The 14,454-nt window shown below is 33.8% G+C and overlaps 1 protein-coding gene across 2 annotated transcripts in view; it reads left to right on the forward strand.

The window, feature by feature from the left end:
- Positions 1-340: 340 nt before the first annotated feature.
- LOC149415566 (apoptosis-stimulating of p53 protein 2-like) overlaps positions 341-14,454 on the forward strand; it is a 693,728-nt gene continuing 679,614 nt past the window's right edge. For both annotated transcript variants that reach the window (XM_089642762.1, XM_089642764.1), the window contains exon 1: positions 341-615. The gene's annotated coding sequence lies outside the window, so the exon portion shown is untranslated. The remainder of the gene's footprint in view (positions 616-14,454) is intronic.

A 14,454-nucleotide genomic window follows, 5' to 3' on the forward strand; every position in this document is an offset into this window, starting at 1 on the left:
GTTTTGTATTGGAAATTTAAGCATCGATTAGGCAAATATTAAGTAACTACTTGCTGCTTCACAAACTCTACAATAATTATAACATCCCGCGGTTTTCACGAATACGCGTTATTGATTATTATAAGAATGAATTGCTCTGAATACATACCCAAATGATCAACAATAAATTCTCATAAAAAATGTACGATACCGGCTTTGCTTATTCCAAATCCGCTTGTACCAGAACGTGCTGGGAAAGTAGGTATTCCTTAGTTGGCGAAAAAACAGTCAATGAGTCGTTCGCAGTCTGTTTGTCTTGCCGTCAGTCAGTCAGTCAGTCAGTTGATTCAGTCAGCTGTTGTGGAGTGCGCGGGCAACACTGTGAGATTGTCAGATCCGTCAGTGCGCAGGACGGTGGCGCGCAAAACGGTCAGTGTTGCACTGATTCAGAACGCCGGTTTCGCGCGCTTTTTATCGTGTTTTTTATTTGACTAATCAAGTACTGCGAGTTTTTCTGTGTGCTACTAATTATTTTGTTTTTGCGTGCAAATTGATTTGTGTGATTTTATTGTATGCTCGTGATTTTTAACAGTGATCATTTCGGATTTTAACAACTGAGGGATTTGGAATTAAAAGGTTTTTATAATATTTTTTTATATTTGTAAGATAAGATAGATATTTAAGATTAAAAATATGTGTAGATTTGTAATGTATTATTATTTATACTATTGATTTTTGATTGTATCAGCCACAATCCGGTTGTTTATAGCTCCCTGGCATTGACTAATATTATTGCCGACTTCTGTTGTTTCTGATTTCGGCAAAGTTGCAGAATTCCACTTCACGCTTTACACTCACAAAATATTTATATTAAACTTCATTTCAACTTAATTACTACATGAAACAACTATTTACGTCGGGGAAACATGCACAAAATATGTTAGTAGGTTATCATACACATAATTCTAAACACAACGTCAAAACTCTCCCAACGTAAATAGTTGTTTCTTGTAGTTGAAGTTGAAATATTATGAAAATAATTTGTGAAATTTTACCCACGTCTATCGAATATGATTTTTCTTCACACAGCTAATGGATGCCTAGCCGGATTCATATTATTTACAGATTTATGTTTTAATCTATTCATTAGCATGAATAGTAATTCATAGTTATGCCCTGAAGATGCCCGTAACAAAGTGAAACCGGCTATATATATAAATGCATATATTTTTATATCAGCTCGAACGCATATCGGGAAATGGGTAAATTTCCACTCACAAGATTCTACTTCATTCAAGAAAACAAAAATGGAATTCATTTGAACCTATTTAGACGTATGAAAATAAAATACTATATACAATAGTCAAATAAAATACGAGTAGTATATACAATTGGCAAATAAAATAGTATATGCAATAATTGGCAAATAAAATAGTATTTATAATTTTATGGACTTTTATTTATTTATTTAATAGACACAAAATACAAGCATACTCAAACACTAGTAATGATTTAAACAAAAATAAAAATTAACTGTGGCATTTGACTACAGAAATTATATAATTAATACAAGCTCTAGAAGGAGATACAAGTAAATACAAAATATTATAAACAAGTATGAGTAGACTTAGGTGAAATTAATAATGATTGTAAAGCCTTTTTGTACCTAGATTCTATGCAGTAAAATAGAATTACAAGAACCTGACAACTGCTACTTTACTGTATATTTAACTTACAAATAGGTAGATGCCAAATGTTTTCAATAGTAGCTACTAACTCTTATCGTTATTATTATTATGAACTATAAGTTCTTGAGCCTTGAGATAATTTTCTTATGAAAAAGGCGCTATAGAAATAAACCAAACATTATTCATCTAGGGTTTCGATATCAAGATTACCGAGTTCGCCTACTTTAGTTACTGCATCAAGCCCGAGCTGAAGCAGTCGCCAGAATTACCTTTTGAGTTAGTTTCACTTTCTTTTGTTCTACTTCACCGCGCCATATTTTTGACTGATCACCGTTTTGTTTCACGTCAAGATAAACGACTTTTTTAATATTGTAAAATCAAAAATTTAAATTGTTTAAGTGGAACGAAAGCACAGACGTTTTTACGCAAAACTTGATTTTGGATTTCAGGCCAAAATACTCAACCAAACTGAAATATTCATTTTTAATTCTGTCGGAAATTATTTTTCCTCAGGCCTCCTGTGTGGAGTTAATGGAAAAATAAAAATATATTTGCTATATCTTGATTTACTATGTATTTTGTCTTCAAATCCAAAATTAGGTTTTGTTTTGAAAAAAGCGCAGCCGTTCCGCTACGCCTAAGCCCGTCGTCCCACGGGTCGGTAAGAAATCGACATAATCCGAATGCTGCAATACCTTGCGTAGAAAAGTTTCACACGGAACTGCGCTGTAGACCTTAATATGGCGAACTTAATTTTCTGCGCAAGGTCTTGCAGCACTCGGTTTATGTCATTTGCTTACCGACCCGTATGAAGACTGGCGTGATTTGCGCTTAATTAAAATTCATCAACACAATAATACCGAGTTTCTTATTTGACTTACTGAAAATATGGATTCCAGCTAAAAGCGGATAAAAAGTTGGTATCCACTTGAACCTACTTCATTTATCTGATATTGATTATGTTCGATCGAGATATACTATAATTTGATATCTCTTTGGCTAATCTTGCAGGCATTAAATCCAAAAGGATATGAAATATCAACACTGACATTACAAAATATCCTTTTACAAATAATGATGTAAAAATCCCCATGATCATTAAATGACTCGGAAAGACATTAAATTTATTAAATATGACGCAATAAAACTGTATTTGGTTTCGTTTGTCGGTTTTTAATGGTTTCAATCTGCAATCCAGAATCTACCGAGATTGAATAAATGTTCATTCCCTTCTATATCTTTATACGTTCTCACAGACGTCATGACAAAAAGGAATAATAATAAATCATAATTAACTAACTAACCATCAAGCCGTTTCTCGGCAGGGGTAAACAGTAAGATAGATCGCCAAACAACTCTGTCTCGTCACAAAATCCTTGCTTTATTTACATTCATTTATCATATCAGATTAGATCTTCTGTTATTTTGATTCTTTGCATGACCCGACTCAAGTATTTGATCGGGCGTCTTTCTTTTAGGACATCCTCATATGAAGTTTTACCACACATACGCCTCACAGATCTCATTTCTACAGCATTCAGTCTACTTTTATATTAACTCCACAATATATACAGAAAATAATTTCCCTCAGGGCCTATTTCATCTTTGGGGATATTGTGTTGAGGGTGTTTTTGAGGAGAGGAAGATGTGAACAAGGGTCTTGAAGAGACCCGTGTTGTACCCATACAGAGGCCGGCAAATCGTTCCACAGCGGTGGAACTCAAGAACGAGTCTTTGAAGCGACCCGTTCTCATGTGACAAATGTCAACCGTGTACATACACACATGTTGGGCACGTGTTTGGCGTAATTCCTACCTACCTGTTTAGTACCTACCGGTGCGGAAGGGATCAATGACGCTAGTTCCTCAGAGCATCCACCATTGTAATATCGGTAGAACAAGGACAGCATATATACTTGACGAATGTAATGTAAAGATTGCAACCCGTTTTCTAAGGTAGGGGAATCTGTCAAACAAGTCAAAGGTTTTTTCAGGTGTTTTGGGTTACAGACCAGAGAAGACTGCCAACTTCAACAATGGGGCGCAGTTGCGATTTGTACAGTGTACAGGGTCAGTAGTTCTGTAATAATCTCACAGCTAAATTCACTGCCACACATCTGGCTTGCCATGGTAGCAGTCATCTATTGTAGACTGGTAGCTCCGCATCTTTGGTCAATGTTTTATTAGTGTCAATCCTCAATGGAGTTTCCTGCATAAAAATAAATCTTTAAATGTTAACAGCGCTAATTTATTGCAGCCTTGAGACGCGACTCCGTATACGTCTATACCAACTTATACGTCTGTAATATATAGATTTCAGTCTGTGAGATATCACGTTATTGACACGCTTTGTGTAAATGGCGACTGTGCGTGTGTGTGATTTAATTTTAGATCTGATTAGATAGCTGAATGGTTGTCGATTACATTAAATTCTCGCAAATATAAAACTAACTAATTTACATATTCGTTTGAAAAATTGTTTCCACATGTTGATTTTTATTATGGACTCGTTTCATTTATGAATGTTATCTAATTAGTAATTACCATTGTTCTTTTCCATGACCATATTATGCCTACTGTTCTCCTCGAGTTTAGTTTAGACTAATCGCTAATTAGGGGTACACAAAACCGCAACTTAGTTAATACATGTTCAACTTATGTAGTTAATACAATCCGATTTATAAGTAAAGATGTAAGAGTAAAAGTTTTTTTCATTATTAAAAAAGTAAAAGATGATTTGTACATTTAGAGCAGATGAACCATAGACATTCAATCGCGACATCAAAATGACAATTCAATTTACCTTTAAAAAGTGATACAAAATTAGGTTAGGTTTATAGGTTAGTTTTGTCATCTCTTTTAATGACTTTGTATAAATTGTTAAGGATGTGTTGAATTGTCATTGTGTTGAGTTATCATGCAACCAAGAAGGCGCTATACAAATCATCAAAATATTGTTATTATTATAATTAGTCCTTTTTACAATTGTGCGCAAATTGCTGGCTGCGTAAAAAACTTAACTACACATCCCAAATCGGAAAAAAACAATGTTTGGGTTTGCTTATAAAATGTTATATTTTGTTTCACTATTTAGTTAGACACTTTTAAAAATGTGTTATAATTTACCCACCTCACTCAATTTTAGCGTCGATACGCTAGGCGATTCGTTTAAGAAAGAATATTCAGATCTTGCGTAGAAAAGTCCCAAAATTGACAGCGCTGCTAGTTTTCTGCGCAGGATCTGATTTGGAATGTTTTGAATAAACTGATGTCATTTGATCTCGAACCTTCCTGGTGCCGAATATATGATCACGTGGTTTTCCTCCAGCTCATCGAAATGATACCTAGATTTCTTGTTAGGTCAAGTCTATTAATTTGGATTTCTATGGAGTGGACAAAGATTGGTGTGTCTCAAAGATTATAACTAGACGAATTGTATAAAATTATAGACGAAGATATCGTGATGTTGCAATTATAAAAAATAAATGTACTTGCAGTACTTAATAAAACATTAAATAAATAAACAAAAAATAATATTCATTGAAGTTCTACGAATTATAAATATGCATCTATTTTAGTTTGCTTATAAAATAACATAAAGAGTTGCAGTACAATTTCGGACCGCTTTTGTTTAAAGTATGAATTATAAGATTGAATTGAATATCAAATTAATGAATCAAAAATTCAAACCTGCCACCCTAACACACATTTGTCAAACGATGTTTTAATTTCACCGTAATTTCGTGGTTCTATATAATTTTTATTTCTTACTATTTCTGATACTTGATACGATATTTTTGACCGGTCGGTTCCCACCCAGGCGTAGTGTGTTTAATTCCGCGGCTGGCTAAGTTCTCCATCACAACACAAGCAACATTTTAAGCTTACCGTGGTGGTAGTAGAAGATTTTCAAATATTGTCAGGTTATTCGTAACCCGGGAATGTTTTTTTTTCTTTAAAAAAAAAAAAAAAAAAACTTAAAAATCATACGTTAATTGACACGGATGTAAGTTTTTCGTGGTAAAATGGCGTTTACGTCTGATTTTGGGCTTTGGTGACCAAATACGGTCATTGCCAGGTTGAACGTGTTGATTGTAAAGTTCATGAACCATACAAAAATAGTTTTACACCTATTTAGAGATCCAAGATAAATAAATATACAGAATGTATCAGCAAGTATCCGACAGACCGTAACCAGCGATTCCTCAGTATATTTTAAGAAAAAAATGTGGAAGTCATTTTGTGTTTTGTGCTGAAATTTTTATCAATAATGAACATATTTTTATATCACGCGTCGCCCTTGTCACACTGCCACTTGTCACAATGGATCACATGATGAGCGCCCTGTCTCATCTGTGCTGGGCGTACGCTGCTGATGGAACGAGATGAAGTGCGTATCACGTGACGCGTTAGGTTGTACGCAGTGGCGACGTGTGATGGAATTTTTTTGTGATTTTAAATTGTCGGACAGCAAAATGACATTTTTTACTGCAAACGTGCTCAGCAATCGCCTGTTAAAGTATGTCGGGTACGTGCTGATACATCGTGTTAATTATATTCCATATAATATAATAAGTAGCTGTTTTGGATGGTTATTATTTTTTGTCAGATATTGTTAGGTTCGTGAGATTCACGGTAGAAACATTTAGGTAATTCTGCAACGTCTTTGTTCACGCGCCGGCCTTTATCAGGGCCGTGGCCGAGGTGAATAATGACAAAATAATGGCCGTTTTTTCACACTGGTAATATTATCTCGCGTACAAATAAAACAAACGAGCAAAGTAAGGTACCTCTTCCCACCTCCCGCCTACTGCCGTGCTATGCAGAGAAAAACCGTGTACATACACTTGCTTCAGTTTCACTAATGACCGAGGACCTAATTCTGCTGAATGCTAATCTAAGTTAAGAAAACTGTAAAATGTTAATAATCCGACCAGAATTAAGAACGAAATCCTATGTTCATAAGCACTGGCGGCTCGTGACTTTTGAATGTGATAGGGTGCTAAGTTTGACATTATTGATGCTGTTTGTCCAAAACAATTTTTTATTTTATTATGAAGATTTTCACGGCCAAACTGAAATTTCCTGAAAATCTGCATACAACAAAACAGAATTTTCGAAAAAAATTACGAGCCGTCACTGCTACCTGACCCCTGTATTTTTGTTAAATGTGTGGTCTGTCATATGAACAAATATAAGTTAACTGTTTATATTTATAGTAATTACCTATGTTGCTGAATTGCGACCCAAGTGTCGGCTGGGGGGGAGGCACAAACACCCGACGAAAATTAAAAATAATGGCGGACAATTCTGAGAAAATTTTAATTTAAAAAATACACAAGTCTAGAAAAAACTATTGTTTTCCACGCAAGGCAATGGAGCTTCTCGCAGAGTGAGTTATTGTGATGTACATTGTATATTATGTACAACGTACATTGTGATGTCATCTAAATTATGTACAACTTACATTGTGATGTCATCTTTATTATGTACAACGGACATTGTGATGTCATCTTTATTATGTACAACGGACATTGTGATGTCATCTAAATTATGTACAACTTACATTGTGATGTCATCTATATTATGTACAACGAACATTGTGATGTCATCTATATTATGTACAACTTACATTGTGATGTCATCTATATTATGTACAACTTAGATTGTGATGTCATCTATATTATGTACAACGGACATTGTGATGTCATCTAAATTATGTACAACTTACATTGTGATGTCATCTAAATTATGTACAACGTACATTGTGATGTCATCTATATTATGTACAACGTACACTGTGATGTCATCTAAATTATGTACAACTTACATCGTGATGTCATCTATATTATGTACAACGGACATTGTGATGTCATCTATATTATGTACAACGTGTATTGTGATGTCATCTATATTATGTACAACGTACATTGTACATGTATGTCTGGATATATCTAAATGTGTGGCAAACTGCAAAATTCATGTCTTATATCTTATCACGTGACTTCAATCATTAAAACAGACATAGATACTAAGATTAAATAGACCAATTCCATACAAATGGTGTGTAGATTAGTACGAGTATGCGTAGTAAGCGCATGAAGAATTTTTGTATACTCTTATGTCATGTTGTAAAATTTTTACGGCTGAATAGAAAATCTTGGTTTTAACATATTTGATTAGATTACATCGATTACAGGTGATTGATGTATCTATAAATGTTACGTTTGCACAGTACACGGTTTATTTAATTTTCTTTTATCTGACAAGTATCTGAAATTATATAGTTTTCCCGGATTTTTTTCGGTAATTATAACTGATATACTTTTCTATTTTAACTAAGCCATTATTCAGAGTGGACGATACTACCAGTATCGCCCTGGTGTAAGACCACCATTCAGAATTGAAACGTTGCTCCAAATGGCTTTAGCCGTGTTTAGTGACTAGATCTGAATAGCCAGGTACTTCCCCACCTTCCTCTTTCCCTTCCCCACTTACCTTCAGCCTCACAACATCCCCCAATTGGGGATGCCATAGTCTCACTGGCTCCAGACGGGAGCAGTTGAGACTCTTGTGAGGTATTCACTATAAAAAAAAATAATTAATTTGTAAATTTTGATTTTTTACTTTTGACTATCACAACTCAAAAATGCAGGCGGCCTATGTAAATCTAGGTAAAAATCAATCTTAAACATTTAAATGTAATTGGATAATAATATTTTATGAGATTGGACAAACGTTCCTCCATTATCTTTTCTATGGTTCCTTCGTATTTGATTTTTTCAAAATAATTATACAAATTTATTTTGTTGACTGGGCAGGTACTTTTTACAGCGTCATGCGGTGATTTTTTTCAAAAACAGTGCTGTACAAATTAACCAATTGATATTATGATTACATACTACTTACCTAACCTTTATATTTATGTCATGCAAACACTAGTTAAAACTAAATCACTTTTATTTAAAATTTAAGTTTTCTTGTCTGTTTCTGTGATTTCTTAGATACTTTTTCTTATCTTGAATAATAAACATATAGTATTCTACATCTTGACAAAATACATTAAAAATGCTGGCGTTACTGACCCATAAAAATATATCAGGCTTAAAGCTTTCAAAAACCACGTCCACTTGTTTGTTCTAGCCACTGAGGTAAATACGGGACAGGTAATTAAATGATCGATTCCGCGGTTTCAATTACCGAAAGTCGAAGCCTTTGTTTTTGGTCAACGAGGTCACGGGCTCGATTCCCGGCTACGCGACTGGCAAAAAAGTTTTCTTTTCCGGTCTGGGCATTGTGTCGAGTGTGACTACAAACAAATAATTCAGCCACCAGCGAACATATTAGGATAACATATTCTTTCATCTTTGTCCTTTTGAATTGTGGCATAATATGTTGTATATGTATATTTTTTCATCCTTTTCCTTTAGTTTTTTTTTTAACAGTTCATCGACTTTTCTCCACTTTCTTTACATATAATATGCCTGTTTGTCTGCCTGTAAACCTTCTGGAAAAAATTCTCTAAATGATAATCAAAACCACATCAATATCCGTTACGTAATTTTGAAGAACTAAGCGGACAGACAGACAGACGCGGATAGCGACTTTATTTTATACTATTTAGAGATTGAAAGAATGCACCTAATTCGTGTATGAATGTATGATTATAATTTTTTTCACGCCTGAAGGCTTTTACATATACACATTGGTATTGGAGTTATACAGGAGTATGAACAATATATGCAGGTACAATACAAGTTATCATAGAGAGTTCTGTTGTTCAAAGGACTTGAATAATTCTAAATGATAACAAGAGTACAAAATAAGTACTATGAAAATAGTTATAGAGCAATGTGTACACGAGCAACTTTTTTTAATATTATTAAAAATAAACATGAAAAGTTTTTGTAAAGCATGTTTGTATTTACCATACCGTTATTACGCCAGATTGGATGTTTTATAGAACATAGTTAAATTAATACAACGACAAAAGGTGCACATGAAGAAGTATAAAAGATATAATGATGTATCGAAAGTTGTACATTACAGTTTAATAAGTGTATTCTTGTAATATAATAGTTTAGTTAAAGTAAGTTTGTAACATAATTACAAAAATAAACATGAACAGTTTGTTGCAAAGCACGTTTTTGATTGACAAAACTTTATTACTCCCGATCGGGTGTTTTACAGAACATAGAAAAAATAATTTGAAGATAAATTGTGCACATGAAAAAAAAATATAGGGGAGACCTGGGACCAGGGACCTGGGACCTGGTACCAATTTGGCTTTTAACATTTTCTACATCTTAGGTATAATGTTAATGAAAAAAATGCTCATACTCAACGGCAGATAATTTAGTTGTCTACCAAATTCTTACCCTTCGATTTTTCTAAATATTATAGAAATTAAGCTATATGCGAATGAACCGGTCGGGGGAAATGCTACAACTGACCCCTACCCCGGGGTTAGTTGTAGCAGTAGCGAAATTTAAAATAAAAAAAACAGAATTTATGGATAAAGTTCTTTAATTTTAATAATTTCGGTGAAGAAAAACAGTTTTTTTGGTGCTTTATAAATTACTATTCAAAATTTAAATTATATTTAACGTAATACACAATTTATCTGACCACAAGAAAATTCTTATAGAATTCGTCAGTTTAAGTGTTAACAAGAATCTTAACTATTGTATCGTAATAAAATGACAGTACAAATATATATTTATACCATAGCATGTTTTAAACACAAGAAAAAGAGAAGAAATGTATTTAAATTTTGTATGAAAACATTGTGGTACAATTGTATCCACGGGACAATTGTCCCCAAACAATATGTAAATATATATATTTTCCAGTAAAAATATTTATTCTTTTTGTATGACAATACACAACGAACAAATAGATCTGTTACAAATGTTAGGAAACTGAGTGATTTTTACTTGCGATCACATTTATAAAGGCAGAAATCCAAGCATGTCTAATTCTTTGATTTCAAAAATAATAAATCGTTGAATTTAGAACCTTGAACGAATTGTTTTACTTGGTTTGGTAAGATTTGTATAAAAATTACGTTCAAATTTGAATATCACAATATGACAAACGCAATTTTTATCGGAATAGCGCAATTCCAAACATAATCAACATTTTTCTTGAAGTGCAATATGTACTTGTTTTGAGTATTTAAAATACTTGAGGTCTTACTAATTAGATTTTTATATGCCTGTTCAACGTTGGTGTGGTAAAGCCGGCCTTGAGCTTGGTTTAAGACCGTTTTAAACAAAAAAAACGCCATGGTCATAAGTCAAGTTTTTCTCTGAAGTTACGCACCGCGTAATGCTACGTATACATACGCGAGCCAAACTGCCGGGCTGTACCTCAACTTATGGAAAAGGAACTAAGCAACCGCAAATAGCGCAAAACCGCTTGCAGTTGCTTCGTTCCTTTCCGGTAATTCGTGACTCGGTTCACGGTTCGGTTCGCAAATGTATACGTACCCATTAAATACGTACCATAATATTTACACAGTTTTTTTAAGTAAGTGGGTTAGCGTTTTATTTAACGTTCTAGAATTGATAAACCAATATGTGTTCTGAGCTTTTTTTATCACTCGCGTAAAGTTATGGTTTTGACTTTCGTGAAATTCATCAAATTGACAGTTCAATACGTAGCGGGGGTTAATCATTGCAAATGACTTAACGTTGATTAATTGAATGCTTTGATTGTACGATATGGAATTTGTGCGTTTGAATACAATTTCGCTATATCGGGCGCTTTGTGATTGACGAACGCGAGCGTAAATATCTTATTGATTCGAAAGTACAAATCTCCCACCTGCTACAAAAACTGTGCATAAAAAGAATTTTTCATTGCTTTCGATAAAAAAAGTTCGATCGTTTGTTCTATACCGTAATGGTTTTTGTGCCCATAAAGGCCATAAAGGACCGAGAAACGTAGTACTTATTATTGTGATTGTGCGTGAGTGAAAATTTCCCACGCCGCAATGAAGAAAAACTTTCGCATTTCGAAATAAGACTTGGATTATATTTGTGTAACAATACTATTTTATTGAATCAGTAAAGCAATTTTTACCATAAATTGCGGAAAAAGATTGTCTCCGTGTTTTATCGCATTGCAAAACGGTTCTCACGCCTCAATTTGACACTTACCGGCTATTAAAGGCTTTATTTACGAGAGTTGCGCAAGTGAGCGGACGAGCGGTGTTCATTCTCCATTTTGTCATTCGTGTCATTTGGTATAAGTTTTTTTTCTTGTCAATTCTTCGCAATAATAATTGCTTGATTTTCCTCCCAGACAAACAATTATAATGTGATATCCGCTACCGAATTTAATTCATTTGGTTGGTTCATTAATATGATTCCATAGGTATATTATTAAAATCATTTTGCAGCCGGAAATCACTAATTCGATTAGATACAAGGTTTTCCAATAAGGGGTGTTATTTTGATATTCAATCGTAAAATATCAATGGTTTAGTTGCTTGTGTAGCACGTAGCGCCATTTTATTGAAAGTAACCGCTGTCCAGATCAATACCATCCACTTTTGGCCATGAAAAATCATTAATCATATCTCGATAGCGCAATCCATTCACCGTAACTGTTGCTCCAACCTCATTTTCGAAAAAGTAAGGTCCAATGACTCCGCCGGACCATAAACCGAACCAAACAGTCACAAGTTGAGGATAGAGAGGCTTTTCAACAATAACTCTTGGGTTTTCCGAGCCCCAGATGCGATAATTTTGCTTGTTGACGAAGCCACCGAGGTGGAAATGGGCCTCATCACTCAAGATCATTTGCATTTGATTTACTCAAGTGAATTTTGATAATTTCAATGCGTTGTTGAAGCGTGTATTGTTTCATTTTTATTAATGACGTAGTTTCTACTTGTCAAATGTCAAAACATGACAGCTTCAAAAGTAACATCTACCGAAATAGCGGGCTATTCAAAATAACACCTCTTATTGGAAAACCCTGTAGTTAATATTTCATATTGAATTGAAAACATATGTTAGATTATGATGTTATTTCGTAGTGTTCAAACAGCCTTCATTTAAATCACTAATCATGTGAGTTAATACTTTTTTTGCAGAAAACCGACGATCACCTAATTACAATAATAATTACTTGTGCTTCCGTTCAACATATTGAATTGTTATTAGTTATATTTATATTTTTTTAATTAGTGTTATAATCCATAATGTTTTGTTGGTCTGTGAATATCAACTTATTTTTACGGTCGTCAGCTGTTACGCCTTCCGATGGCATTATTAAACTTATAATCGAAACGTAATATAAACGAAACTCCTAAGTTAGGCTGATAAGTAAATACTTGCTAGATATATTCTAGTATTTTTAAATAATATGTTTTTACTGACTTTCACACCAGATATTAACCAGTTCTTATTCTTTGACACAACCAAAAGCTACACCAATTTGTTTCGTTTGTCAAAGGAAAATCATATTTTACTGTAGCTATCGTAAAGTATTATAGTAATTTGATTGAAAGAAGTGTAGACAAGTGGATTTGTTTGATTAACCTAATCATATAAGTAGGATTAAGTACACACACGTACATATTTAAATAACATTTATTTATCCAAACACAATGAGTTTCCCTTGCGTTATAATTGAATAACTGACGTTACAATATACATAATATATAGACGCGCTGTAGAAATCTCAAAGTGGTAAGCCAAAAGCAAGTCAATTGTAGTGCTTTCGATTTCATAGTTTTAGTACTAAACCGCCACGCGTCGCGTAAGATCGTGTTCCTCCTCGTAAGTAAATTGCATTTAAAATGTGCCTAAATGTCCTCGTGTGTGATGAGAAAATGTTTTCATTACTGGGCAAACACAAGTAAAAGCCAAGAAATATGATGTCATTCGCAAAAATACACAAATTATTTTATTATTATAAAAAATACAATCTGAAAATAATCTTGCAAATACTATCTTTCTCGATAATCTGAGTTATGACCCTTTCAATCTCACACTAACAACAGAACAAGAAATCACTGAAATCATCAATTCACTCAAAAATACACACTCCACGGGAGTTGACAATATATCCACTAAACTAATTAAACACCTTAAACCAATCATTGCTAAGCCCCTTGTATACATCACAAATCTCTCAAAGTTTTCGAACTGGCCTTTTCCCAAACACTCTAAAACATTCAACAATTATTCCTATCTTTAAATCAGGGGACAGATCAATCGTCAATAACTATAGACCAATATCTCTACTGAGTCCAATCTCTAAAATAATCGAAAAAACAGTAAAACAAAGGCTCTACAAGTTTCTCGAAGAAAATAAAATCCTGTCAAAAAACCAATACGGCTTCCGCAAAGGTCTTAGTGCATCAGATGCAATTGCAGCTTTTACTAAATTAATTTCTGATAACCTCGATAAAAGTCGCAAGCCCCTCGCTGTATTCTTGGATCTGGCTAAAGCCTTTGACACTGTATCTCACCGCATACTTTTGAAAAAACTCTCACAGATAGGAATAAAAGGTGTTCCTCTTAAATGGTTTGAGAGCTATCTAACAAATAGGTCCCAGTCAACTATTATTAACTCCGCTAAAGAGTATAGAAGTACAAGTTTGCCAATCACATATGGCGTGCCCCAAGGCAGTGTGTTGGGCCCACTTCTGTTTCTAATATACATTAACTCGTTATGCAATTTGGATACTGGTGGCACTATAATATCTTTTGCCGATGATACGGTTATCATATTTGCAGATGAAAATTTGAATTCAACATTTGAAAAAGCAA

This window comes from Hesperophylax consimilis, chromosome 18 (genome assembly GCF_061612785.1).
Source record: "Hesperophylax consimilis isolate HC1 chromosome 18, BYU_Hcon_1.0, whole genome shotgun sequence".
In the NCBI taxonomy this organism is placed as follows: Eukaryota; Metazoa; Arthropoda; class Insecta; order Trichoptera; family Limnephilidae; genus Hesperophylax; species Hesperophylax consimilis.